The following is a 27,487-nucleotide window of genomic DNA, read 5'->3' as shown; positions in this document are numbered from 1 at the left end:
TTGTTCTATCGAAGGTGTCCCTATACAATCAGGGGTAACAAAGGGAATAATTAATATATCTATAGTGCCCTTGGTGCAATATTACATCCGTGTTTGTTCTATCGAAGGCGCCCCTATACAATCAGGACCGACAAAATGAATTATTAATATATCGACTGCGCCCTTGGTGCAATATTACATCCGTGTTTGTTCTATCGAAGGCGTCCCTATACAATCAGGGGTAACAAAGGGAATAATTAATATATCTATAGTGCCCTTGGTGCAATATTACATCCGTGTTTGTTCTATCGAAGGCGCCCCTATACAATCAGGAGCGACAAAATGAATAATTAATATATCTACAACGCTCTTGTTGCAATATTATATCCTTTTTGTTCTATCGAAGGCGTCCCTATACAATCAGGGGTAACAAAGGGAATAATTAATATATCTATAGTGCCCTTGGTGCAATATTACATCCGTGTTTGTTCTATCGAAGGCGCCCCTATACAATCAGGAGCGACAAAATGAATAATTAATATATCTACAACGCTCTTGTTGCAATATTATATCCTTTTTGTTCTATCGAAGGCGTCCCTATACAATCAGGGGTAACAAAGGGAATAACTAATATATCTATAGTGCCCTTGGTGCAATATTACATCCGTGTTTGTTCTATCGAAGGCGCCCCTATACAATCAGGAGCGACAAAATGAATAATTAATATATCTACAACGCTCTTGTTGCAATATTATATCCTTTTTGTTCTATCGAAGGCGTCCCTATACAATCAGGGGTAACAAACTGAATAATTAATATATCTATAGTGCCCTTGGTGCAATATTACATCCGTGTTTGTTCTATCGAAGGCGACCCTATACAATCAGGACCGACAAAATGAATTATCAATATATCTACTGCGCCCTTGGTGCAATATTACATCCGTGTTTGTTCTATCGAAGGCGCCCCTATACAATCAGGACCGACAAAATGAATTATTAATATATCTACAACGCTCTTGTTGCAATATTATATCCTTTTTGTTCTATCGAAGGCGTCCCTATACAATCAGGGGTAACAAAGAGAATAATTAATATATCCATAGTGCCCTTGGTGCAATATTACATCCGTGTTTGTTCTATCGAAGGCGCCCCTATACAATCAGGAGCGACAAAATGAATAATTAATATATCTACAACGCTCTTGTTGCAATATTATATCCTTTTTGTTCTATCGAAGGCGTCCCTATACAATCAGGGATAACAAAGGGAATAATTAATATATCTATAGTGCCCTTGGTGCAATATTACATCCGTGTTTGTTCTATCGAAGGCGCCCCTATACAATCAGGACCGACAAAATGAATTATTAATATATCGACAGCGCCCTTGGTGCAATATTACATCCGTGTTTGTTCTATCGAAGGCGTCCCTATACAATCAGGGGTAACAAAGGGAATAATTAATATATCTATAGTGCCCTTGGTGCAATATTACATCCGTGTTTGTTCTATCGAAGGCGCCCCTATACAATCAGGAGCGACAAAATGAATAATTAATATATCTACAACGCTCTTGTTGCAATATTATATCCTTTTTGTTCTATCGAAGGCGTCCCTATACAATCAGGGGTAACAAAGGGAATAATTAATATATCTATAGTGCCCTTGGTGCAATATTACATCCGTGTTTGTTCTATCGAAGGCGCCCCTATACAATCAGGAGCGACAAAATGAATAATTAATATATCTACAACGCTCTTGTTGCAATATTATATCCTTTTTGTTCTATCGAAGGCGTCCCTATACAATCAGGGGTAACAAAGGGAATAATTAATATATCTATAGTGCCCTTGGTGCAATATTACATCCGTGTTTGTTCTATCGAAGGCGCCCCTATACAATCAGGACCGACAAAATGAATTATTAATATATCGACAGCGCCCTTGGTGCAATATTACATCCGTGTTTGTTCTATCGAAGGCGCCCCTATACAATCAGGACCGACAAAATGAATTATTAATATATCTACAACGCTCTTGTTGCAATATTATATCCTTTTTGTTCTATCGAAGGCGTCCCTATACAATCAGGGGTAACAAAGGGAATAATTAATATATCTATAGTGCCCTTGGTGCAATATTACATCCGTGTTTGTTCTATCGAAGGCGTCCCTATACAATCAGGGGTAACAAAGGGAATAACTAATATATCTATAGTGCCCTTGGTGCAATATTACATCCGTGTTTGTTCTATCGAAGGCGACCCTATACAATCAGGACCGACAAAATGAATTATCAATATATCTACTGCGCCCTTGGTGCAATATTACATCCGTGTTTGTTCTATCGAAGGCGCCCCTATACAATCAGGACCGACAAAATGAATTATTAATATATCTACAACGCTCTTGTTGCAATATTATATCCTTTTTGTTCTATCGAAGGCGTCCCTATACAATCAGGGGTAACAAAGAGAATAATTAATATATCCATAGTGCCCTTGGTGCAATATTACATCCGTGTTTGTTCTATCGAAGGCGCCCCTATACAATCAGGAGCGACAAAATGAATAATTAATATATCTACAACGCTCTTGTTGCAATATTATATCCTTTTTGTTCTATCGAAGGCGTCCCTATACAATCAGGGGTAACAAAGGGAATAATTAATATATCTATAGTGCCCTTGGTGCAATATTACATCCGTGTTTGTTCTATCGAAGGCGCCCCTATACAATCAGGACCGACAAAATGAATTATTAATATATCGACAGCGCCCTTGGTGCATTATTACATCCGTGTTTGTTCTATCGAAGGCGTCCCTATACAATCAGGGGTAACAAAGGGAATAATTAATATATCTATAGTGCCCTTGGTGCAATATTACATCCGTGTTTGTTCTATCGAAGGCGCCCCTATACAATCAGGAGCGACAAAATGAATAATTAATATATCTACAACGCTCTTGTTGCAATATTATATCCTTTTTGTTCTATCGAAGGCGTCCCTATACAATCAGGGGTAACAAAGGGAATAATTAATATATCTATAGTGCCCTTGGTGCAATATTACATCCGTGTTTGTTCTATCGAAGGCGCCCCTATACAATCAGGAGCGACAAAATGAATAATTAATATATCTACAACGCTCTTGTTGCAATATTATATCCTTTTTGTTCTATCGAAGGCGTCCCTATACAATCAGGGGTAACAAAGGGAATAATTAATATATCTATAGTGCCCTTGGTGCAATATTACATCCGTGTTTGTTCTATCGAAGGCGCCCCTATACAATCAGGAGCGACAAAATGAATTATTAATATATCGACTGCGCCCTTGGTGCAATATTACATCCGTGTTTGTTCTATCGAAGGCGCCCCTATACAATCAGGACCGACAAAATGAATTATTAATATATCTACAACGCTCTTGTTGCAATATTATATCCTTTTTGTTCTATCGAAGGCGTCCCTATACAATCAGGGGTAACAAAGGGAATAATTAATATATCTATAGTGCCCTTGGTGCAATATTACATCCGTGTTTGTTCTATCGAAGGCGCCCCTATACAATCAGGAGCGACAAAATGAATAATTAATATATCTACAACGCTCTTGTTGCAATATTATATCCTTTTTGTTCTATCGAAGGCGTCCCTATACAATCAGGGGTAACAAAGGGAATAATTAATATATCTATAGTGCCCTTGGTGCAATATTACATCCGTGTTTGTTCTATCGAAGGCGCCCCTATACAATCAGGACCGACAAAATGAATTATTAATATATCGACTGCGCCCTTGGTGCAATATTACATCCGTGTTTGTTCTATCGAAGGCGCCCCTATACAATCAGGACCGACAAAATGAATTATTAATATATCTACAACGCTCTTGTTGCAATATTATATCCTTTTTGTTCTATCGAAGGCGTCCCTATACAATCAGGGGTAACAAAGGGAATAATTAATATATCTATAGTGCCCTTGGTGCAATATTACATCCGTGTTTGTTCTATCGAAGGCGCCCCTATACAATCAGGAGCGACAAAATGAATAATTAATATATCTACAACGCTCTTGTTGCAATATTATATCCTTTTTGTTCTATCGAAGGCGTCCCTATACAATCAGGGGTAACAAAGGGAATAATTAATATATCTATAGTGCCCTTGGTGCAATATTACATCCGTGTTTGCTCTATCGAAGGCGCCCCTATACAATCAGGAGCGACAAAATGAATAATTAATATATCTACAACGCTCTTGTTGCAATATTATATCCTTTTTGTTCTATCGAAGGCGTCCCTATACAATCAGGGGTAACAAAGGGAATAATTAATATATCTATAGTGCCCTTGGTGCAATATTACATCCGTGTTTGTTCTATCGAAGGCGCCCCTATACAATCAGGAGCGACAAAATGAATAACTAATATATCTACAACGCTCTTGTTGCAATATTATATCCTTTTTGTTCTATCGAAGGCGTCCCTATACAATCAGGGGTAACAAAGGGAATAATTAATATATCTATAGTGCCCTTGGTGCAATATTACATCCGTGTTTGTTCTATCGAAGGCGCCCCTATACAATCAGGACCGACAAAATGAATTATTAATATATCGACTGTGCCCTTGGTGCAATATTACATCCGTGTTTGTTCTATCGAAGGCGTCCCTATACAATCAGGGGTAACAAAGGGAATAATTAATATATCTATAGTGCCCTTGGTGCAATATTACATCCGTGTTTGTTCTATCGAAGGCGCCCCTATACAATCAGGAGCGACAAAATGAATAATTAATATATCTACAACGCTCTTGTTGCAATATTATATCCTTTTTGTTCTATCGAAGGCGTCCCTATACAATCAGGGGTAACAAAGGGAATAATTAATATATCTATAGTACCTTGGTGCAATATTACATCCGTGTTTGTTCTATCGAAGGCGCCCCTATACAATCAGGAGCGACAAAATGAATAATTAATATATCTACTACGCTCTTGTTGCAATATTATATCCTTTTTGTTCTATCGAAGGCGTCCCTATACAATCAGGGGTAACAAAGGGAATAACTAATATATCTATAGTGCCCTTGGTGCAATATTACATCCGTGTTTGTTCTATCGAAGGCGCCCCTATACAATCAGGAGCGACAAAATGAATAATTAATATATCTACAACGCTCTTGTTGCAATATTATATCCTTTTTGTTCTATCGAAGGCGTCCCTATACAATCAGGGGTAACAAAGGGAATAATTAATATATCTATAGTGCCCTTGGTGCAATATTACATCCGTGTTTGTTCTATCGAAGGCGCCCCTATACAATCAGGACCGACAAAATGAATTATTAATATATCGACTGCGCCCTTGGTGCAATATTACATCCGTGTTTGTTCTATCGAAGGCTCCCCTATACAATCAGGACCGACAAAATGAATTATTAATATATCTACAACGCTCTTGTTGCAATATTATATCCTTTTTGTTCTATCGAAGGCGTCCCTATACAATCAGGGGTAACAAAGGGAATAATTAATATATCTATAGTGCCCTTGGTGCAATATTACATCCGTGTTTGTTCTATCGAAGGCGCCCCTATACAATCAGGAGCGACAAAATGAATAATTAATATATCTACAACGCTCTTGTTGCAATATTATATCCTTTTTGTTCTATCGAAGGCGTCCCTATACAATCAGGGGTATGAAGGGAATAATTAATATATCTATAGTGCCTTTGGTGCAATATTACATCCGTGTTTGTTCTATCGAAGGCGCCCCTATACAATCAGGACCGACAAAATGAATTATTAATATATCGACTGCGCCCTTGGTGCAATATTACATCCGTGTTTGTTCTATCGAAGGCGTCCCTATACAATCAGGGGTAACAAAGGGAATAATTAATATATCTATAGTGCCCTTGGTGCAATATTACATCCGTGTTTGTTCTATCGAAGACGCCCCTATACAATCAGGAGCGACAAAATGAATAATTAATATATCTACAACGCTCTTGTTGCAATATTATATCCTTTTTGTTCTATCGAAGGCGTCCCTATACAATCAGGGGTAACAAAGGGAATAATTAATATATCTATAGTGCCCTTGGTGCAATATTACATCCGAGTTTGTTCTATCGAAGGCGCCCCTATACAATCAGGAGCGACAAAATGAATAATTAATATATCTACAACGCTCTTGTTGCAATATTATATCCTTTTTGTTCTATCGAAGGCGTCCCTATACAATCAGGGGTAACAAAGGGAATAATTAATATATCTATAGTGCCCTTGGTGCAATATTACATCCGTGTTTGTTCTATCGAAGGCGCCCCTATACAATCAGGACAGACAAAATGAATTATTAATATATCGACTGCGCCCTTGGTGCAATATTACATCCGTGTTTGTTCTATCGAAGGCGCCCCTATACAATCAGGACCGACAAAATGAATTATTAATATATCTACAACGCTCTTGTTGCAATATTATATCCTTTTTGTTCTATCGAAGGCGTCCCTATACAATCAGGGGTAACAAAGGGAATAATTAATATATCTATAGTGCCCTTGGTGCAATATTACATCCGTGTTTGTTCTATCGAAGGCGCCCCTATACAATCAGGACCGACAAAATGAATTATTAATATATCTACAACGCTCTTGTTGCAATATTATATCCTTTTTGTTCTATCGAAGGCGTCCCTATACAATCAGGGGTAACAAAGGGAATAATTAATATATCTATAGTGCCCTTGGTGCAATATTACATCCGTGTTTGTTCTATCGAAGGCGCCCCTATACAATCAGGAGCGACAAAATGAATAATTAATATATCTACAACGCTCTTGTTGCAATATTATATCCTTTTTGTTCTATCGAAGGCGTCCCTATACAATCAGGGGTAACAAAGGGAATAATTAATATATCTATAGTGCCCTTGGTGCAATATTACATCCGTGTTTGTTCTATCGAAGGCGCCCCTATACAATCAGGAGCGACAAAATGAATAATTAATATATCTACAACGCTCTTGTTGCAATATTATATCCTTTTTGTTCTATCGAAGGCGTCCCTATACAATCAGGGGTAACAAAGGGAATAATTAATATATCTATAGTGCCCTTGGTGCAATATTACATCCGTGTTTGTTCTATCGAAGGCGCCCCTATACAATCAGGACCGACAAAATGAATAATTAATATATCTACAACGCTCTTGTTGCAATATTATATCCTTTTTGTTCTATCGAAGGCGTCCCTATACAATCAGGGGTAACAAAGGGAATAATTAATATATCTATAGTGCCCTTGGTGCAATATTACATCCGTGTTTGTTCTATCGAAGGCGCCCCTATACAATCAGGACCGACAAAATGAATTATTAATATATCGACTGCGCCCTTGGTGCAATATTACATCCGTGTTTGTTCTATCGAAGGCGCCCCTATACAATCAGGACCGACAAAATGAATTATTAATATATCTACAACGCTCTTGTTGCAATATTATATCCTTTTTGTTCTATCGAAGGCGTCCCTATACAATCAGGGGTAACAAAGGGAATAATTAATATATCTATAGTGCCCTTGGTGCAATATTACATCCGTGTTTGTTCTATCGAAGGCGCCCCTATACAATCAGGAGCGACAAAATGAATAATTAATATATCTACAACGCTCTTGTTGCAATATTATATCCTTTTTGTTCTATCGAAGGCGTCCCTATACAATCAGGGGTAACAAAGGGAATAATTAATATATCTATAGTGCCCTTGGTGCAATATTACATCCGTGTTTGTTCTATCGAAGGCGCCCCTATACAATCAGGACCGACAAAATGAATTATTAATATATCTACAACGCTCTTGTTGCAATATTATATCCTTTTTGTTCTATCGAAGGCGTCCCTATACAATCAGGGGTAACAAAGGGAATAATTAATATATCTATAGTGCCCTTGGTGCAATATTACATCCGTGTTTGTTCTATCGAAGGCGCCCCTATACAATCAGGACCGACAAAATGAATTATTAATATATCTACAACGCTCTTGTTGCAATATTATATCCTTTTTGTTCTATCGAAGGCGTCCCTATACAATCAGGGGTAACAAAGGGAATAATTAATATATCTATAGTGCCCTTGGTGCAATATTACATCCGTGTTTGTTCTATCGAAGGCGCCCCTATACAATCAGGAGCGACAAAATGAATAATTAATATATCTACAACGCTCTTGTTGCAATATTATATCCTTTTTGTTCTATCGAAGGCGTCCCTATACAATCAGGGGTAACAAAGGGAATAATTAATATATCTATAGTGCCCTTGGTGCAATATTACATCCGTGTTTGTTCTATCGAAGGCGCCCCTATACAATCAGGACCGACAAAATGAATTATTAATATATCTACAACGCTCTTGTTGCAATATTATATCCTTTTTGTTCTATCGAAGGCGTCCCTATACAATCAGGGGTAACAAAGGGAATAATTAATATATCTATAGTGCCCTTGGTGCAATATTACATCCGTGTTTGTTCTATCGAAGGCGCCCCTATACAATCAGGAGCGACAAAATGAATAATTAATATATCTACAACGCTCTTGTTGCAATATTATATCCTTTTTGTTCTATCGAAGGCGTCCCTATACAATCAGGGGTAACAAAGGGAATAATTAATATATCTATAGTGCCCTTGGTGCAATATTACATCCGTGTTTGTTCTATCGAAGGCGCCCCTATACAATCAGGACCGACAAAATGAATTATTAATATATCTACAACGCTCTTGTTGCAATATTATATCCTTTTTGTTCTATCGAAGGCGTCCCTATACAATCAGGGGTAACAAAGGGAATAATTAATATATCTATAGTGCCCTTGGTGCAATATTACATCCGTGTTTGTTCTATCGAAGGCGCCCCTATACAATCAGGACCGACAAAATGAATTATTAATATATCTACAACGCTCTTGTTGCAATATTATATCCTTTTTGTTCTATCGAAGGCGTCCCTATACAATCAGGGGTAACAAAGGGAATAATTAATATATCTATAGTGCCCTTGGTGCAATATTACATCCGTGTTTGTTCTATCGAAGGCGCCCCTATACAATCAGGACCGACAAAATGAATTATTAATATATCTACAACGCTCTTGTTGCAATATTATATCTTGTTTGTTCTATCGAAGGCGTCCCTATACAGTCAGGGGTAACAAAGGGAATAATTAATATATCTATAGTGCCCTTGGTGCAATATTACATCCGTGTTTGTTCTATCGAAGGCGCCCCTATACAATCAGGACCGACAAAATGAATTATTAATATATCTACAACGCTCTTGTTGCAATATTATATCCTTTTTGTTCTATCGAAGGCGTCCCTATACAATCAGGGGTAACAAAGGGAATAATTAATATATCTATAGTGCCCTTGGTGCAATATTACATCCGTGTTTGTTCTATCGAAGGCGCCCCTATACAATCAGGACCGACAAAATGAATTATTAATATATCTACAACGCTCTTGTTGCAATATTATATCCTTTTTGTTCTATCGAAGGCGTCCCTATACAATCAGGGGTAACAAAGGGAATAATTAATATATCTATAGTGCCCTTGGTGCAATATTACATCCGTGTTTGTTCTATCGAAGGCGCCCCTATACAATCAGGAGCGACAAAATGAATAATTAATATATCTACAACGCTCTTGTTGCAATATTATATCCTTTTTGTTCTATCGAAGGCGTCCCTATACAATCAGGGGTAACAAAGGGAATAATTAATATATCTATAGTGCCCTTGGTGCAATATTACATCCGTGTTTGTTCTATCGAAGGCGCCCCTATACAATCAGGACCGACAAAATGAATTATTAATATATCTACAACGCTCTTGTTGCAATATTATATCCTTTTTGTTCTATCGAAGGCGTCCCTATACAATCAGGGGTAACAAAGGGAATAATTAATATATCTATAGTGCCCTTGGTGCAATATTACATCCGTGTTTGTTCTATCGAAGGCGCCCCTATACAATCAGGAGCGACAAAATGAATAATTAATATATCTACAACGCTCTTGTTGCAATATTATATCCTTTTTGTTCTATCGAAGGCGTCCCTATACAATCAGGGGTAACAAAGGGAATAATTAATATATCTATAGTGCCCTTGGTGCAATATTACATCCGTGTTTGTTCTATCGAAGGCGCCCCTATACAATCAGGACCGACAAAATGAATTATTAATATATCTACAACGCTCTTGTTGCAATATTATATCCTTTTTGTTCTATCGAAGGCGTCCCTATACAATCAGGGGTAACAAAGGGAATAATTAATATATCTATAGTGCCCTTGGTGCAATATTACATCCGTGTTTGTTCTATCGAAGGCGCCCCTATACAATCAGGACCGACAAAATGAATTATTAATATATCTACAACGCTCTTGTTGCAATATTATATCCTTTTTGTTCTATCGAAGGCGTCCCTATACAATCAGGGGTAACAAAGGGAATAATTAATATATCTATAGTGCCCTTGGTGCCATATTACATCCGTGTTTGTTCTATCGAAGGCGCCCCTATACAATCAGGACCGACAAAATGAATTATTAATATATCTACAACGCTCTTGTTGCAATATTATATCCTGTTTGTTCTATCGAAGGCGTCCCTATACAATCAGGGGTAACAAAGGGAATAATTAATATATCTATAGTGCCCTTGGTGCAATATTACATCCGTGTTTGTTCTATCGAAGGCGCCCCTATACAATCAGGACCGACAAAATGAATTATTAATATATCGACTGCGCCCTTGGTGCAACATTACATCCGTGTTTGTTCTATCGAAGGCGCCCCTATACAATCAGGAGCGACAAAATGAATAATTAATATATCTACAACGCTCTTGTTGCAATATTATATCCTTTTTGTTCTATCGAAGGCGTCCCTATACAATCAGGGGTAACAAAGGGAATAATTAATATATCTATAGTGCCCTTGGTGCAATATTACATACGTGTTTGTTCTATCGAAGGCGCCCCTATACAATCAGGAGCGACAAAATGAATAATTAATATATCTACAACGCTCTTGTTGCAATATTATATCCTTTTTGTTCTATCGAAGGCATCCCTATACAATCAGGGGTAACAAAGGGAATAATTAATATATCTATAGTGCCCTTGGTGCAATATTACATCCGTGTTTGTTCTATCGAAGGCGCCCCTATACGATCAGGACCGACAAAATGAATTATTAATATATCGACTGCGCCCTTGGTGCAATATTACATCCGTGTTTGTTCTATCGAAGGCGCCCCTATACAATCAGGAGCGACAAAATGAATAATTAATATATCTACAACGCTCTTGTTGCAATATTATATCCTTTTTGTTCTATCGAAGGCGTCCCTATACAATCAGGGGTAACAAAAGGAATAATTAATATATCTATAGTGCCCTTAGTGCAATATTACATCCGTGTTTGTTCTATCGAAGGCGCCCCTATACAATCAGGAGCGACAAAATGAATAATTAATATATCTACAACGCTCTTGTTGCAATATTATATCCTTTTTGTTCTATCGAAGGCGTCCCTATACAATCAGGGGTAACAAAGGGAATAATTAATATATCTATAGTGCCCTTGGTGCAATATTACATCCGTGTTTGTTCTATCGAAGGCGCCCCTATACAATCAGGAGCGACAAAATGAATAATTAATATATCTACAACGCTCTTGTTGCAATATTATATCCTTTTTGTTCTATCGAAGGCGTCCCTATACAATCAGGGGTAACAAAGGGAGTAATTAATATATCTATAGTGCCCTTGGTGCAATATTACATCCGTGTTTGTTCTATCGAAGGCGCCCCTATACAATCAGGAGCGACAAAATGAATAATTAATATATCTACAACGCTCTTGTTGCAATATTATATCCTTTTTGTTCTATCGAAGGCGTCCCTATACAATCAGGGGTAACAAAGGGAATAATTAATATATCTATAGTGCCCTTGGTGCAATATTACATCCGTGTTTGTTCTATCGAAGGCGCCCCTATACAATCAGGACCGACAAAATGAATTATTAATATATCGACTGCGCCCTTGGTGCAATATTACATCCGTGTTTGTTCTATCGAAGGCGCCCCTATACAATCAGGACCGACAAAATGAATTATTAATATATCTACAACGCTCTTGTTGCAATATTATATCCTTTTTGTTCTATCGAAGGCGTCCCTATACAATCAGGGGTAACAAAGGGAATAATTAATATATCTATAGTGCCCTTGGTGCAATATTACATCCGTGTTTGTTCTATCGAAGGCGCCCCTATACAATCAGGAGCGACAAAATGAATAATTAATATATCTACAACGCTCTTGTTGCAATATTATATCCTTTTTGTTCTATCGAAGGCGTCCCTATACAATCAGGGGTAACAAAGGGAATAATTCATATATCTATAGTGCCCTTGGTGCAATATTACATCCGTGTTTGTTCTATCGAAGGCGCCCCTATACAATCAGGAGCGACAAAATGAATAATTAATATATCTACAACGCTCTTGTTGCAATATTATATCCTTTTTGTTCTATCGAAGGCGTCCCTATACAATCAGGGGTAACAAAGGGAATAATTAATATATCTATAGTGCCCTTGGTGCAATATTACATCCGTGTTTGTTCTATCGAAGGCGCCCCTATACAATCAGGAGCGACAAAATGAATAATTAATATATCTACAACGCTCTTGTTGCAATATTATATCCTTTTTGTTCTATCGAAGGCGTCCCTATACAATCAGGGGTAACAAAGGGAGTAATTAATATATCTATAGTGCCCTTGGTGCAATATTACATCCGTGTTTGTTCTATCGAAGGCGCCCCTATACAATCAGGAGCGACAAAATGAATAATTAATATATCTACAACGCTCTTGTTGCAATATTATATCCTTTTTGTTCTATCGAAGGCGTCCCTATACAATCAGGGGTAACAAAGGGAATAATTAATATATCTATAGTGCCCTTGGTGCAATATTACATCCGTGTTTGTTCTATCGAAGGCGCCCCTATACAATCAGGACCGACAAAATGAATTATTAATATATCGACTGCGCCCTTGGTGCAATATTACATCCGTGTTTGTTCTATCGAAGGCGCCCCTATACAATCAGGAGCGACAAAATGAATAATTAATATATCTACAACGCTCTTGTTGCAATATTATATCCTTTTTGTTCTATCGAAGGCGCCCATATACAATCAGGACCGACAAAATGAATTATTAATATATCTACAACGCTCTTGTTGCAATATTATATCCTTTTTGTTCTATCGAAGGCGTCCCTATACAATCAGGGGTAACAAAGGGAATAATTAATATATCTATAGTGCCCTTGGTGCAATATTACATCCGTGTTTGTTCTATCGAAGGCGCCCCTATACAATCAGGAGCGACAAAATGAATAATTAATATATCTACAACGCTCTTGTTGCAATATTATATCCTTTTTGTTCTATCGAAGGCGTCCCTATACAATCAGGGGTAACAAAGGGAATAATTAATATATCTATAGTGCCCTTGGTGCAATATTACATCCGTGTTTGTTCTATCGAAGGCGCCCCTATACAATCAGGAGCGACAAAATGAATAACTAATATATCTACAACGCTCTTGTTGCAATATTATATCCTTTTTGTTCTATCGAAGGCGTCCCTATACAATCAGGGGTAACAAAGGGAATAATTAATATATCTATAGTGCCCTTGGTGCAATATTACATACGTGTTTGTTCTATCGAAGGCGCCCCTATACAATCAGGAGCGACAAAATGAATAATTAATATATCTACAACGCTCTTGTTGCAATATTATATCCTTTTTGTTCTATCGAAGGCGTCCCTATACAATCAGGGGTAACAAAGGGAATAATTAATATATCTATAGTGCCCTTGGTGCAATATTACATCCGTGTTTGTTCTATCGAAGGCGCCCCTATACAATCAGGACCGACAAAATGAATTATTAATATATCGACTGCGCCCTTGGTGCAATATTACATCCGTGTTTGTTCTATCGAAGGCGCCCCTATACAATCAGGAGCGACAAAATGAATAATTAATATATCTACAACGCTCTTGTTGCAATATTATATCCTTTTTGTTCTATCGAAGGCGTCCCTATACAATCAGGGGTAAGAAAGGGAATAATTAATATATCTATAGTGCCCTTGGTGCAATATTACATCCGTGTTTGTTCTATCGAAGGCGCCCCTATATAATCAGGAGCGACAAAATGAATAATTAATATATCTACAACGCTCTTGTTGCAATATTATATCCTTTTTGTTCTATCGAAGGCGTCCCTATACAATCAGGGGTAACAAAGGGAATAATTAATATATCTATAGTGCCCTTGGTGCAATATTACATCCGTGTTTGTTCTATCGAAGGCGCCCCTATAAAATCAGGAGCGACAAAATGAATAATTAATATATCTACAACGCTCTTGTTGCAATATTATATCCTTTTTGTTCTATCGAAGGCGTCCCTATACAATCAGGGGTAACAAAGGGAATAATTAATATATCTATAGTGCCCTTGGTGCAATATTACATCCGTGTTTGTTCTATCGAAGGCGCCCCTATACAATCAGGACCGACAAAATGAATTATTAATATATCGACTGCGCTTTTGGTGCAATATTACATCCGTGTTTGTTCTATCGAAGGCGCCCCTATACAATCAGGACCGACAAAATGAATTATTAATATATCTACAACGCTCTTGTTGCAATATTATATCCTTTTTGTTCTATCGAAGGCGTCCCTATACAATCAGGGGTAACAAAGGGAATAATTAATATATCTATAGTGCCCTTGGTGCAATATTACATCCGTGTTTGTTCTATCGAAGGCGCCCCTATACAATCAGGAGCGACAAAATGAATAATTAATATATCTACAACGCTCTTGTTGCAATATTATATCCTTTTTGTTCTATCGAAGGCGTCCCTATACAATCAGGGGTAACAAAGGGAATAATTAATATATCTATAGTGCCCTTGGTGCAATATTACATCCGTGTTTGTTCTATCGAAGGCGCCCCTATACAATCAGGAGCGACAAAATGAATAATTAATATATCTACAACGCTCTTGTTGCAATATTATATCCTTTTTGTTCTATCGAAGGCGTCCCTATACAATCAGGGGTAACAAAGGGAATAATTAATATATCTATAGTGCCCTTGGTGCAATATTACATCCGTGTTTGTTCTATCGAAGGCGCCCCTATACAATCAGGACCGACAAAATGAATTATTAATATATCGACTGCGCCCTTGGTGCAATATTACATCCGTGTTTGTTCTATCGAAGGCGCCCCTATACAATCAGGACCGACAAAATGAATTATTAATATATCTACAACGCTCTTGTTGCAATATTATATCCTTTTTGTTCTATCGAAGGCGTCCCTATACAATCAGGGGTAACAAAGGGAATAATTAATATATCTAAAGTGCCCTTGGTGCAATATTACATCCGTGTTTGTTCTATCGAAGGCGCCCCTATACAATCAGGAGCGACAAAATGAATAATTAATATATCTACAACGCTCTTGTTGCAATATTATATCCTTTATGTTCTATCGAAGGCGTCCCTATACAATCAGGGGTAACAAAGGGAATAATTAATATATCTATAGTGCCCTTGGTGCAATATTACATCCGTGTTTGTTCTATCGAAGGCGCCCCTATACAATCAGGAGCGACAAAATGAATAATTAATATATCTACAACGCTCTTGTTGCAATATTATATCCTTTTTGTTCTATCGAAGGCGTCCCTATACAATCAGGGGTAACAAAGGGAATAATTAATATATCTATAGTGCCCTTGGTGCAATATTACATCCGTGTTTGTTCTATCGAAGGCGCCCCTATACAATCAGGACCGATAAAATGAATTATTAATATATCGACTGCGCCCTTGGTGCAATATTACATCCGTGTTTGTTCTATCGAAGGCGCCCCTATACAATCAGGAGCGACAAAATGAATAATTAATATATCTAAAACGCTCTTGTTGCAATATTATATCCTTTTTGTTCTATCGAAGGCGTCCCTATACAATCAGGTGTAACAAAGGGAATAATTAATATATCTATAGTGCCCTTGGTGCAATATTACATCCGTGTTTGTTCTATCGAAGGCGCCCCTATACAATCAGGAGCGACAAAATGAATAATTAATATATCTACAACGCTCTTGTTGCAATATTATATCCTTTTTGTTCTATCGAAGGCGTCCCTATACAATCAGGGGTAACAAAGGGAATAATTAATATATCTATAGTGCCCTTGGTGCAATATTACATCCGTGTTTGTTCTATCGAAGGCGTCCCTATACAATCAGGGGTAACAAAGGGAATAATTAATATATCTATAGTGCCCTTGGTGCAATATTACATCCGTGTTTGTTCTATCGAAGGCGCCCCTATACAATCAGGAGCGACAAAATGAATAATTAATATATCTACAACGCTCTTGTTGCAATATTATATCCTTTTTGTTCTATCGAAGGCGTCCCTATACAATCAGGGGTAACAAAGGGAATAATTAATATATCTATAGTGCCCTTGGTGCAATATTACATCCGTGTTTGTTCTATCGAAGGCGCCCCTATACAATCAGGAGCGACAAAGTGAATAATTAATATATCTACAACGCTCTTGTTGCAATATTATATCCTTTTTGTTCTATCGAAGGCGTCCCTATACAATCAGGGGTAACAAAGGGAATAATTAATATATCTATAGTGCCCTTGGTGCAATATTACATCCGTGTTTGTTCTATCGAAGGCGCCCCTATACAATCAGGAGCGACAAAATGAATAATTAATATATCTACAACGCTCTTGTTGCAATATTATATCCTTTTTGTTCTATCGAAGGCGTCCCTATACAATCAGGGGTAACAAAGGGAATAATTAATATATCTATAGTGCCCTTGGTGCAATATTACATCCGTGTTTGTTCTATCGAAGGCGCCCCTATACAATCAGGAGCGACAAAATGAATAATTAATATATCTACAACGCTCTTGTTGCAATATTATATCCTTTTTGTTCTATCGAAGGCGTCCCTATACAATCAGGGGTAACAAAGGGAATAATTAATATATCTACAACGCTCTTGTTGCAATATTATATCCTTTTTGTTCTATCGAAGGCGTCCCTATACAATCAGGGGTAACAAAGGGAATAATTAATATATCTATAGTGCCCTTGGTGCAATATTACATCCGTGTTTGTTCTATCGAAGGCGCCCCTATACAATCAGGAGCGACAAAATGAATAATTAATATATCTACAACGCTCTTGTTGCAATATTATATCCTTTTTGTTCTATCGAAGGCGTCCCTATACAATCAGGGGTAACAAAGGGAATAATTAATATATCTATAGTGCCCTTGGTGCAATATTACATCCGTGTTTGTTCTATCGAAGGCGCCCCTATACAATCAGGAGCGACAAAATGAATAATTAATATATCTACAACGCTCTTGTTGCAATATTATATCCTTTTTGTTCTATCGAAGGTGTCCCTATACAATCAGGGGTAACAAAGGGAATAATTAATATATCTATAGTGCCCTTGGTGCAATATTACATCCGTGTTTGTTCTATCGAAGGCGCCCCTATACAATCAGGAGCGACAAAATGAATAATTATAATATCTACAACGCTCTTGTTGCAATATTATATCCTTTTTGTTCTGTCGAAGGCGTCCCTATACAATCAGGGGTAACAAAGGGAATAATTAATATATCTATAGTGCCCTTGGTGCAATATTACATCCGTGTTTGTTCTATCGAAGGCGCCCCTATACAATCAGGACCGACAAAATGAATTATTAATATATCGACTGCGCCCTTGGTGCAATATTACATCCGTGTTTGTTCTATCGAAGGCGCCCCTATACAATCAGGACCGACAAAATGAATTATTAATATATCTACAACGCTCTTGTTGCAATATTATATCCTTTTTGTTCTATCGAAGGCGTCCCTATACAATCAGGGGTAACAAAGGGAATAATTAATATATCTATAGTGCCCTTGGTGCAATATTACATCCGTGTTTGTTCTATCGAAGGCGCCCCTATACAATCAGGAGCGACAAAATGAATAATTAATATATCTACAACGCTCTTATTGCAATATTATATCATTTTTGTTCTATCGAAGGCGTCCCTATACAATCAGGGGTAACAAAGGGAATAATTAATATATCTATAGTGCCGTTGGTGCAATATTACATCCGTGTTTGTTCTATCGAAGGCGCCCCTATACAATTTGGAGTAACAAAATGAATAATTAATATATCTACAACGCTCTTGTTGCAATATTATATCCTTTTTGTTCTATCGAAGGCGTCCCTATACAATCAGGGGTAACAAAGGGAATAATTAATATATCTATAGTGCCCTTGGTGCAATATTACATCCGTGTTTGTTCTATCGAAGGCGCCCCTATACAATCAGGACCGACAAAATGAATTATTAATATATCGACTGCGCCCTTGGTGCAATATTACATCCGTGTTTGTTCTATCGAAGGCGCCCCTATACAATCAGGAGCGACAAAATGAATAATTAATATATCTACAACGCTCTTGTTGCAATATTATATCCTTTTTGTTCTATCGAAGGCGTCCCTATACAATCAGGGGTAACAAAGGGAATAATTAATATATCTATAGTGCCCTTGGTGCAATATTACATCCGTGTTTGTTCTATCGAAGGCGCCCCTATACAATCAGGAGCGACAAAATGAATAATTAATATATCTACAACGCTCTTGTTGCAATATTATATCCTTTTTGTTCTATCGAAGGCGTCCCTATACAATCAGGGGTAACAAAGGGAATAATTAATATATCTATAGTGCCCTTGGTGCAATATTACATCCGTGTTTGTTCTATCGAAGGCGTCCCTATACAATCAGGGGTAACAAAGGGAATAATTAATATATCTATAGTGCCCTTGGTGCAATATTACATCCGTGTTTGTTCTATCGAAGGCGCCCCTATACAATCAGGAGCGACAAAATGAATAATTAATATATCTACAACGCTCTTGTTGCAATATTATATCCTTTTTGTTCTATCGAAGGCGTCCCTATACAATCAGGGGTAACAAAGGGAATAATTAATATATCTATAGTGCCCTTGGTGCAATATTACATCCGTGTTTGTTCTATCGAAGGCGCCCCTATACAATCAGGAGCGACAAAATGAATAATTAATATATCTACAACGCTCTTGTTGCAATATTATATCCTTTTTGTTCTATCGAAGGCGTCCCTATACAATCAGGGGTAACAAAGGGAATAATCAATATATCTATAGTGCCCTTGGTGCAATATTACATCCGTGTTTGTTCTATCGAAGGCGCCCCTATACAATCAGGAGCGACAAAATGAATAATTAATATATCTACAACGCTCTTGTTGCAATATTATATCCTTTTTGTTCTATCGAAGGCGTCCCTATACAATCAGGGGTAACAAAGGGAATAATTAATATATCTATAGTGCCCTTAGTGCAATATTACATCCGTGTTTGTTGTATCGAAGGCGCCCCTATACAATCAGGACCGACAAAATGAATTATTAATATATCGACTGCGCCCTTGGTGCAATATTACATCCGTGTTTGTTCTATCGAAGGCGCCCCTATACAATCAGGACCGACAAAATGAATTATTAATATATCTACAACGCTCTTGTTGCAATATTATATCCTTTTTGTTCTATCGAAGGCGTCCCTATACAATCAGGGGTAACAAAGGGAATAATTAATATATCTATAGTGCCCTTGGTGCAATATTACATCCGTGTTTGTTCTATCGAAGGCGCCCCTATACAATCAGGAGCGACAAAATGAATAATTAATATATCTACAACCCTCTTGTTGCAATATTATATCCTTTTTGTTCTATCGAAGGCGTCCCTATACAATCAGGGGTAACAAAGGGAATAATTAATATATCTATAGTGCCCTTGGTGCAATATTACATCCGTGTTTGTTCTATCGAAGGCGCCCCTATACAATCAGGACCGACAAAATGAATTATTAATATATCGACTGCGCCCTTGGTGCAATATTACATCCGTGTTTGTTCTATCGAAGGCGCCCCTATACAATCAGGACCGACAAAATGAATTATTAATATATCGACTGCGCCCTTGGTGCAATATTATATCCCTTTTTGTTCTATCGAAGGCGCCCTATACAATCAGGGGCGACCAAAGGAATAATTATTATATTTGCAATGCTCCGCCATTGTAACATTATTTCGTTTGTTATTCCATCGAAGCATTATGTCGCCCGTACATAATGAGGGGTTACAAAGGATTAAGAAAATGTTTTTACCGCTGCTTGAGTGTCATATAGGTAAGTTTTATTTCTTTATTTTGTTGTATCAAAGGTGCCCTAGACAATCAACACAAAAGGAACAGAAAAAGTGTCCATTAGTTATAATAATACAGAGCACTGTACTCTATATTTTGTCGAAGATTTGGCAGTGCATACAAAACACTGTTTTTGTACATAAACTTTTCATTCTTCAATCGGCTTTTAAAAATGGCAAAGTAATCATTAGGCGTCTTTGTCGCCCCCAATAACTTCTAGCAGAACTTTGGGGGGTGCAATGCTCCCTTTCCCCCTTGCCCCCCCCCCGTCTTGTTACGCCACTGCGTAGTCCAATGTTTCATCCAGCTCGAGTTCTATTGATATTTTCGCTACACCATTCAAGGGTGTTTCAGACGTGGAACAAGTTTTAATAAACTTAAGTTTCGAAAAACTTCTTTATCCACTTGCCACTGTTACCGGTAAGGTTAACAACATCCTAAATGCAACACTGGCATTGGGAGCAAACTCATGTTCCTTAATTAATTTTAAAGTTTCTTTTGGTGAGCGGATAATATTTTCAGTTCATCTTTCAAATCACGGGTTTTCAGTTCATCTTTCGATCCTTCGTGTGCTAAATGCGGGCAAGTTTAGTGCCTTTTCAAAACAAAGTTCAGGTGGCATATCTTTAAGATTACTTATATCGTAAAGAAAATCGAAGTACGCGCTGTGATGTTTAAGTTATTCAAACCTTTCTCTTAAAGCTAACATAATCATGTCTAGAACTTTGTAATAAAAATCGATCCTCTATTTCGTTTGTGGATCTTGAATAGCTTCATCCTCTGCCTCGTACTTAAATTATCTCTTCTTTCGACTTCGAGCTTTTACTGTATTACCAATCTGTGGGTCATCCTTATTTAATGCTGATGCCAACTCCATCATATCAACTAAGTAAGATTGAAACTTTGCATCATTTCTACTCCTCTCGAAGTATTCAGATATATTGTCAAGAAACCCCAACTGCATCCAACACATGAGAATCGATGCTTTGGAGACTTTTACTTACTATGTTTACGTGGAATAAAAAATCATACCAAATAACTAGTGTGTAAAGGAAAGGAAAGTTATGCAGCTGGTTTGCTATACACAGAGCATCGAGGGCGATCATTCTATCTGTTCTATTATCATTACTTATTTGAAGCAAGGCATCATAAACCTCCCCTACTGATATCTAAATGGAGTCAGAGCATTAATTCCGCTTTCCCACTTTGTGGTGCTTAAAGGAGCAGTTCGACTTAGAAATGCATTTTTTACAATTTATTTCCATTTGTAGAGTTGAAAATTCTAAAAGGAATGGTGTTTGTTTGATCGCGATATGTTCAGTCGTTAGCGAGTAACAGAGGAAGAAAGATTTTGTGATGACGTCATAGGTGGGCAAGGAGCGAGAGCAGGCTTACATACTACACAGTGCCAAGCATTTCGTTTGTGAGAGGTGCGGTGGCACGTTCTAAGTGCAGTTTCCTTTTCCAGAACTGATTGCAAAGACTTACAAATATCATCTGCATGTAGAAAATGATATCTGATGGCGGGCTGTACAAACGTTTTTATAATATTATAAAACGTATCCTATAAAGCATGACTTCAGCGTTTCAAAAAAAAAATCGAAACCAATATGTAAATACATGGCGGACGAGATTGCTGCAACACCTAAGTACCTTTTCTTTAATCATACTTCCGATTCCCAAACATAAGTATGTTCATTTTTACGTTTTGTTGCAATTTTTAACGCTGATCCTATAATTTTGTGCTTCAAGGTATGTACAGGAGCGTAACATATGAGGCAAAAATGAAATAACATCTGTAAAGTTTGCCAGAATACGAAAAACACTTCACCGGTAAAATTTCTTTTATTCTCATAGCTGTCCCGTTTCGTCATCACGAACAACTCTCATCACCCGTTTCATCATCATTGTCACATGATACAGAGAAATTAAACGATAGATCAATGTCTTGAGGAACAGTCATCGTCATTGATTCCTTCTACAAGCCGGTATATTTCACTCCCTAATTCACATTGTATAGCTTATTTCTAAAGCAGTATCTTTAGAATCATGAGTGACGTCTCCATTACCCTCTAATGCCTCGTCTTGACTACAACCATCAATTGCGTCTTGTACGATATTTGTTCGTTGGTAACTGGACATAGATCGGTGCTTGCTCAATGGCTCGGAATTTAAAACTTTTAATAATATACTTGGAACAGCATTCTTTCTCAGTTTGCGTGCAAATAATTCTCCTGGCATTAGCCAGAAGTGGATCTAGACGGCAAAAACTCAGGGGGGGGAGTCAGAACCCAGACTATGATATGTATATCATGTTTACTAAAAACTTTCAAAAATATCTAAATAATAGCTTACATCAATTTTGTCACTCAAAAACTGGGGGGCCTAGGCCCCCGGCCCCAGCCTAGATCCGCCACTAGAATTAACTTTTCTTTCAGTAAACTTGACTTCTCGAAGTTAGGCTCTTCAAGATGTTTGAAACACGAGTGATTTTATTTGGTACATTTTTTCCCATTGATTTTCTTGGACCATAATTTATATCGATCTGGTGATTTCTCACGACTAACACAGCAGGTGTTAGGTATTTCTACTTTATTTCACAGACACAGCACGCGCTGTATTAACACGTGTTTTCTACTTCACACTAGTGTTTCTTTCAGAAAAAAAATCCGGGGGGGAAGGGGCACTTAGTGTTCGGAGAGGCACATTATTTTTACACAGTAATATTATATTTATTACATTATGGACGTATTATTTTGGTCTCCTCCGAGGGAATCTCTCAGAGCTCCGCGAGACAGTGCCACCCTGAAAACATGTCTGGAAGAAACACTGTTTCGCACAACAAACGTAATTACTGCTCTGTCTCTACTCTTTTTTTATACTAATGCTATAGGAAAAACAACTAACAAAAACTTCCCTCAAGAATTCAATACAGCAAGACTGCTAACAAATCCAAAACACAATCTATTAAATCCAATGCACTATAAAAGGTTTATCAGCTGCGTACAAGGGAGTGGTTGCTGACTCACATTGAGTTTCTCGCGTATCCCACCCATGACGTCACCATTTACGATTCATCAAAAGCAAATGCCTGTAGAAGCTGAACGAGACGGCCTATCAACATATAAAAAAAAAATACGGGTCTCTTATTTTTTGTTTCTCTTTCTATTGCACCAAACTTGTTTTTAACTCGAACTGCTCCTTTAATGGTCTTCAAGTCAGGCTGCTAATATGTTTCTTTAGTATGGCCCAATGTTGAACCGATGCAGAAAGAAGTCAAAATTTTTTAACTATACAAAAAAAGAAAAACCAATAAGAAAAGAGAGAAATAAATGAAACGGCGTACTGAAATGCTCTGGCTGCATCGTTAACAAGGTTTAGTGAATAACCACTGCAAGGAACATAGAGGGTTCGGGAATTTATTTCTAAAATTCTCTTCTGAATACCTGACTGTTTGCCTTTTATATTGAAACCATTGTCATATCCTTGACCCCTTATGACTTCGATAGGAATGGTCATTTCCTTTACCTGTTTATTTATTACTTCTGTCAGTTCGTCAGGGTTGTCTGTTACCGCTACGAAACCAAGAAAGTGTTCGCAAATTTTTACAAGGCACACTCTATTACTGTATGTAATTTGTACAAAACGAACGATTATTGTCATTTGCTCTGTACCAGATATATCTGGCGTGCAGTCTAGTATTATACTATAATATTTTGCAGCTCTAAAAAAAGGCAGTATTTTACTTTTTATTTGTTCACTAAGAAACTGAATAATTTCATTTTGGACATCTTTTCCTAAGTAATGGTGGTATTTATTTTGTCCTCCCATGGCTCTCAATTCGGAATGTACCTTTTGCATATTTTGAGTAGAGTGTTAGAACATTGCTGAATGGAAAAAACATAAAAGACACCTTGATAATCTTACCCACCCTAGCTGAAAATCTTATCTACGCAGCAGCAAGGGAAATAAAGGAGATGCTTGTGGCAAGTAGTTTGATAATTGAAAATTAGGGAAAATGCTCTGAGGTTTTCGAGCAGCAGGTGGTCTCTTGCCCTTTCCACGGCCTTCTCCCTCGTCTGGTCTTATTGTTTTCAGAAGAGAAAACCTGTTCTTGTGTTGTCCTCGCGAATCGTTGCTGAGGTTTGCTGGTAGACTCACCAGAAATCATCATTCCAATCTAGTTTCAGTCTTTCTGTACAATACATGATTTCGGCTAAATTAATTATTTTCTATTGCACAAAACGAGACCTTATTTCCTAATTAAAATTCATAATTAATTTTCAGTGCATAGAGAAAAAGGTATTTAAATCCAATACTTCAGAATCAGAATTCGCAAATGATGAGAGCTCCTCCGTGGTTATATGATCAGCGTAAGCTTCTCCGGCGCAGGACATCCTGTTTGATTCTCGGCAGAAGCTAACGCAGTTTGGATCTCACTTCTCATATATCCTCGCTGTCTAAGAGGTCGCTCAAATCAAACCCAATCCAATCGAACATGATGTCTTTCGACTACGAATTTAACATTAAATTTAATATTTGACAATTAGTCCCAAGATACTTCAACAAGATACTATCTCGATATCTGCCTGATAAAACAGAAAAAAATTGCGTTTGACTATCTAAATTCGCTGAAATTTTTTTGCTATTTCGACCACCTGCTGGGATTGTTATTTTAAGTACCTTCTCAATTTTACAAGAACTTGTAACAAAATGGGTTCTTCCCAGTTGCGGACGTCTCAGTTGCGGACGCTGCTGCTCTTATCTGTTAAGACCAGCATACACTAGCGTATTTTCGGCGCGTAATTTCGGTCCGTAAAATGATGTCGTAAATTTCGGTTCGTAAGTTGGCCCATACACCTAGCGTAAAAATAGGCGCGTAAAAGAAGAAAAAGAAGCGGTCATTTTTCGCTCTTCCTCTTGCCTGTTGTTTGAGCACGCGGTTGTTTTTCAGTTTGCTGAAATTGTTTGAACAGGACAGATCTATCTTTTAAGTGCAGGTCCTATAAACATTATGCTGTTAAGGAAACGAATAAAAAGCAAGAACAAAATAATAGAAAGATTTAAACTAAGAAATGATATTCAAACGTAAGAGTACTTTTTGTTTCTTTTCCATAGTATTGGAATGTTTTAACAAAGTTAAATCAGACAGATTTTTTAAAAGAAAGAAAGAAAAACAAACGCTAAATGCATGATTTTACGAAAGCAAAAATTCGTTTTTTTTTTTTTTTTTTTACTAAATTTGTAAGATTTCTCGAATAAACAAATAAATCTACCCCCTGTGGACTGACATATCTCATGGAACCAGGGTCTACCATTCAACTTATGCCACTTATGTCTTTAGGATATGGTGCGAATCCCGGGGCGGAATTTCCATCTATTTTATTTAATCCCTTTCAAAAAGCAACAAACTGAAACATTGATTCCCCACAAAGCAACCAACTATCTCCTGTTAGGAACTATTTTATCCCCCTTCAAATATACACAACCTAATTCGCGCACTGCTTTTGGGTAATATATGCTCAGCATCTGCTGATCTTGTAGAATCTAGTCCTCAATAAAAGGGTCAAGAAAAAGAAGGAAAGTCAACCGTCTCCAAGTACAAACAAACCAAGTTTTAATTTCGAAGTGTGACTTGACAAGCTATTTAAAAGTTACAAAGAATATCTAGAATTAAATACGAATTAACACTTGATCTGAAGTAGAACACAACCCAATGAAAACAATATCAATTGTATTGTTGTACTCTACTAATATGAAAGTCGGCAACTAATTCACTCTCCTGTTTTCTTTCACAATCTTTGAAGCATAGCATTTGTTCTAACAGTGGCGATATTAATGTACCATGCTACATTACATTGGATAGTACATTTGCTCAAAATAATAAGTTTTTTGGAAGTTAAAATATCTTTTTAAGATAAAAAATACTTTACCTTAAATACAACTAATTTTTAAATATATAAGTGCTTGTGTTTTCTCTTATCCGTTTAGCAACTGTAGAATAGATTGCTTTATATTTAGAATAGTTCTCATCAGAGTCGTAGCTAAGTTGGGGTGCCAGCGGGGCGGTTGCCCCGGGCGTTGATAGCAAGAGGGTGCCGAAGGAGCAGGAAGAAAGGAAAGTATTGGAAATGAAAATAGATTTGTTAAAAATTTTCTTGCTTGCTAATCTTGCAATCCAAACGTTTCAATAAGAGTCAGAACAAGTTTTTACTTATTACTTTAACAAAAAGCTATTGACGATGTGACATACATGCTGCCAAGTAATGACTTACAGTGTACACAAGAGCGTTTTCAAAATCAGAAACGGTCACAGCCTTAAATACGTATGTATTCGGCATTTTGATGATGATGAGTTTGGTTAGTTAATCACGTTTTTCTAACCAATCGTTTTAATCACGACGGTGAGAATAAAGGTATGAAAAATGAAAGGAGTTTAGAGACACACAAGTTGCTATTGCGCGGGAATATTAAAAATGAAGGTAAACAAGGGGAATAAAAACGTTTTTGAATTTGAAACAGTTGTAGAATAGGGGCTTAATGGGTCAGAACGTTACCCCGCGAATTTCGTCTTTTTCAAAGACTGATCGCTACCAGTGTTTATTTTTCATTGACATATGAAATGCTTCCAATTTAAAGGAATTTATTGGGATCATTTCTCCATTACCTACCTGTATCGCCAGGATTCTTTTTTGTGTTTACGTATCTACCCAGACAGCATGCTTGCTTGCCGCAAGCTTGCCTGTTGCTTTTATTTGATATTATTTCGCTTTGGGTTATACACAAAAGCTTATTTCTGCTTAGCGCAAGCTGTAGTGCGGGCAACCCATATGCTTCACTTGCGAGACGCTTTTCTTTAGATTGAAGTAAAAAGCCAGCGGGCTTTCGATTTTCAGTTGTTCTCAAAAACCACGTGACGCTGATATCTCAACTTTCGGTGACAAGATAGTGTTCGCGTTGTTAGCGTCTTTTTTTTTCATTCACCTTGAATAAAGGACAAACTTATTTTTTTT

The sequence above is a fragment of the Thermobia domestica genome, chromosome 6 (genome assembly GCF_964235325.1).
Source record: "Thermobia domestica chromosome 6, izTheDome1.hap1.1, whole genome shotgun sequence".
NCBI classification, from domain to species: Eukaryota; Metazoa; Arthropoda; class Insecta; order Zygentoma; family Lepismatidae; genus Thermobia; species Thermobia domestica.
This window is presented reverse-complemented; position numbering follows the sequence as displayed.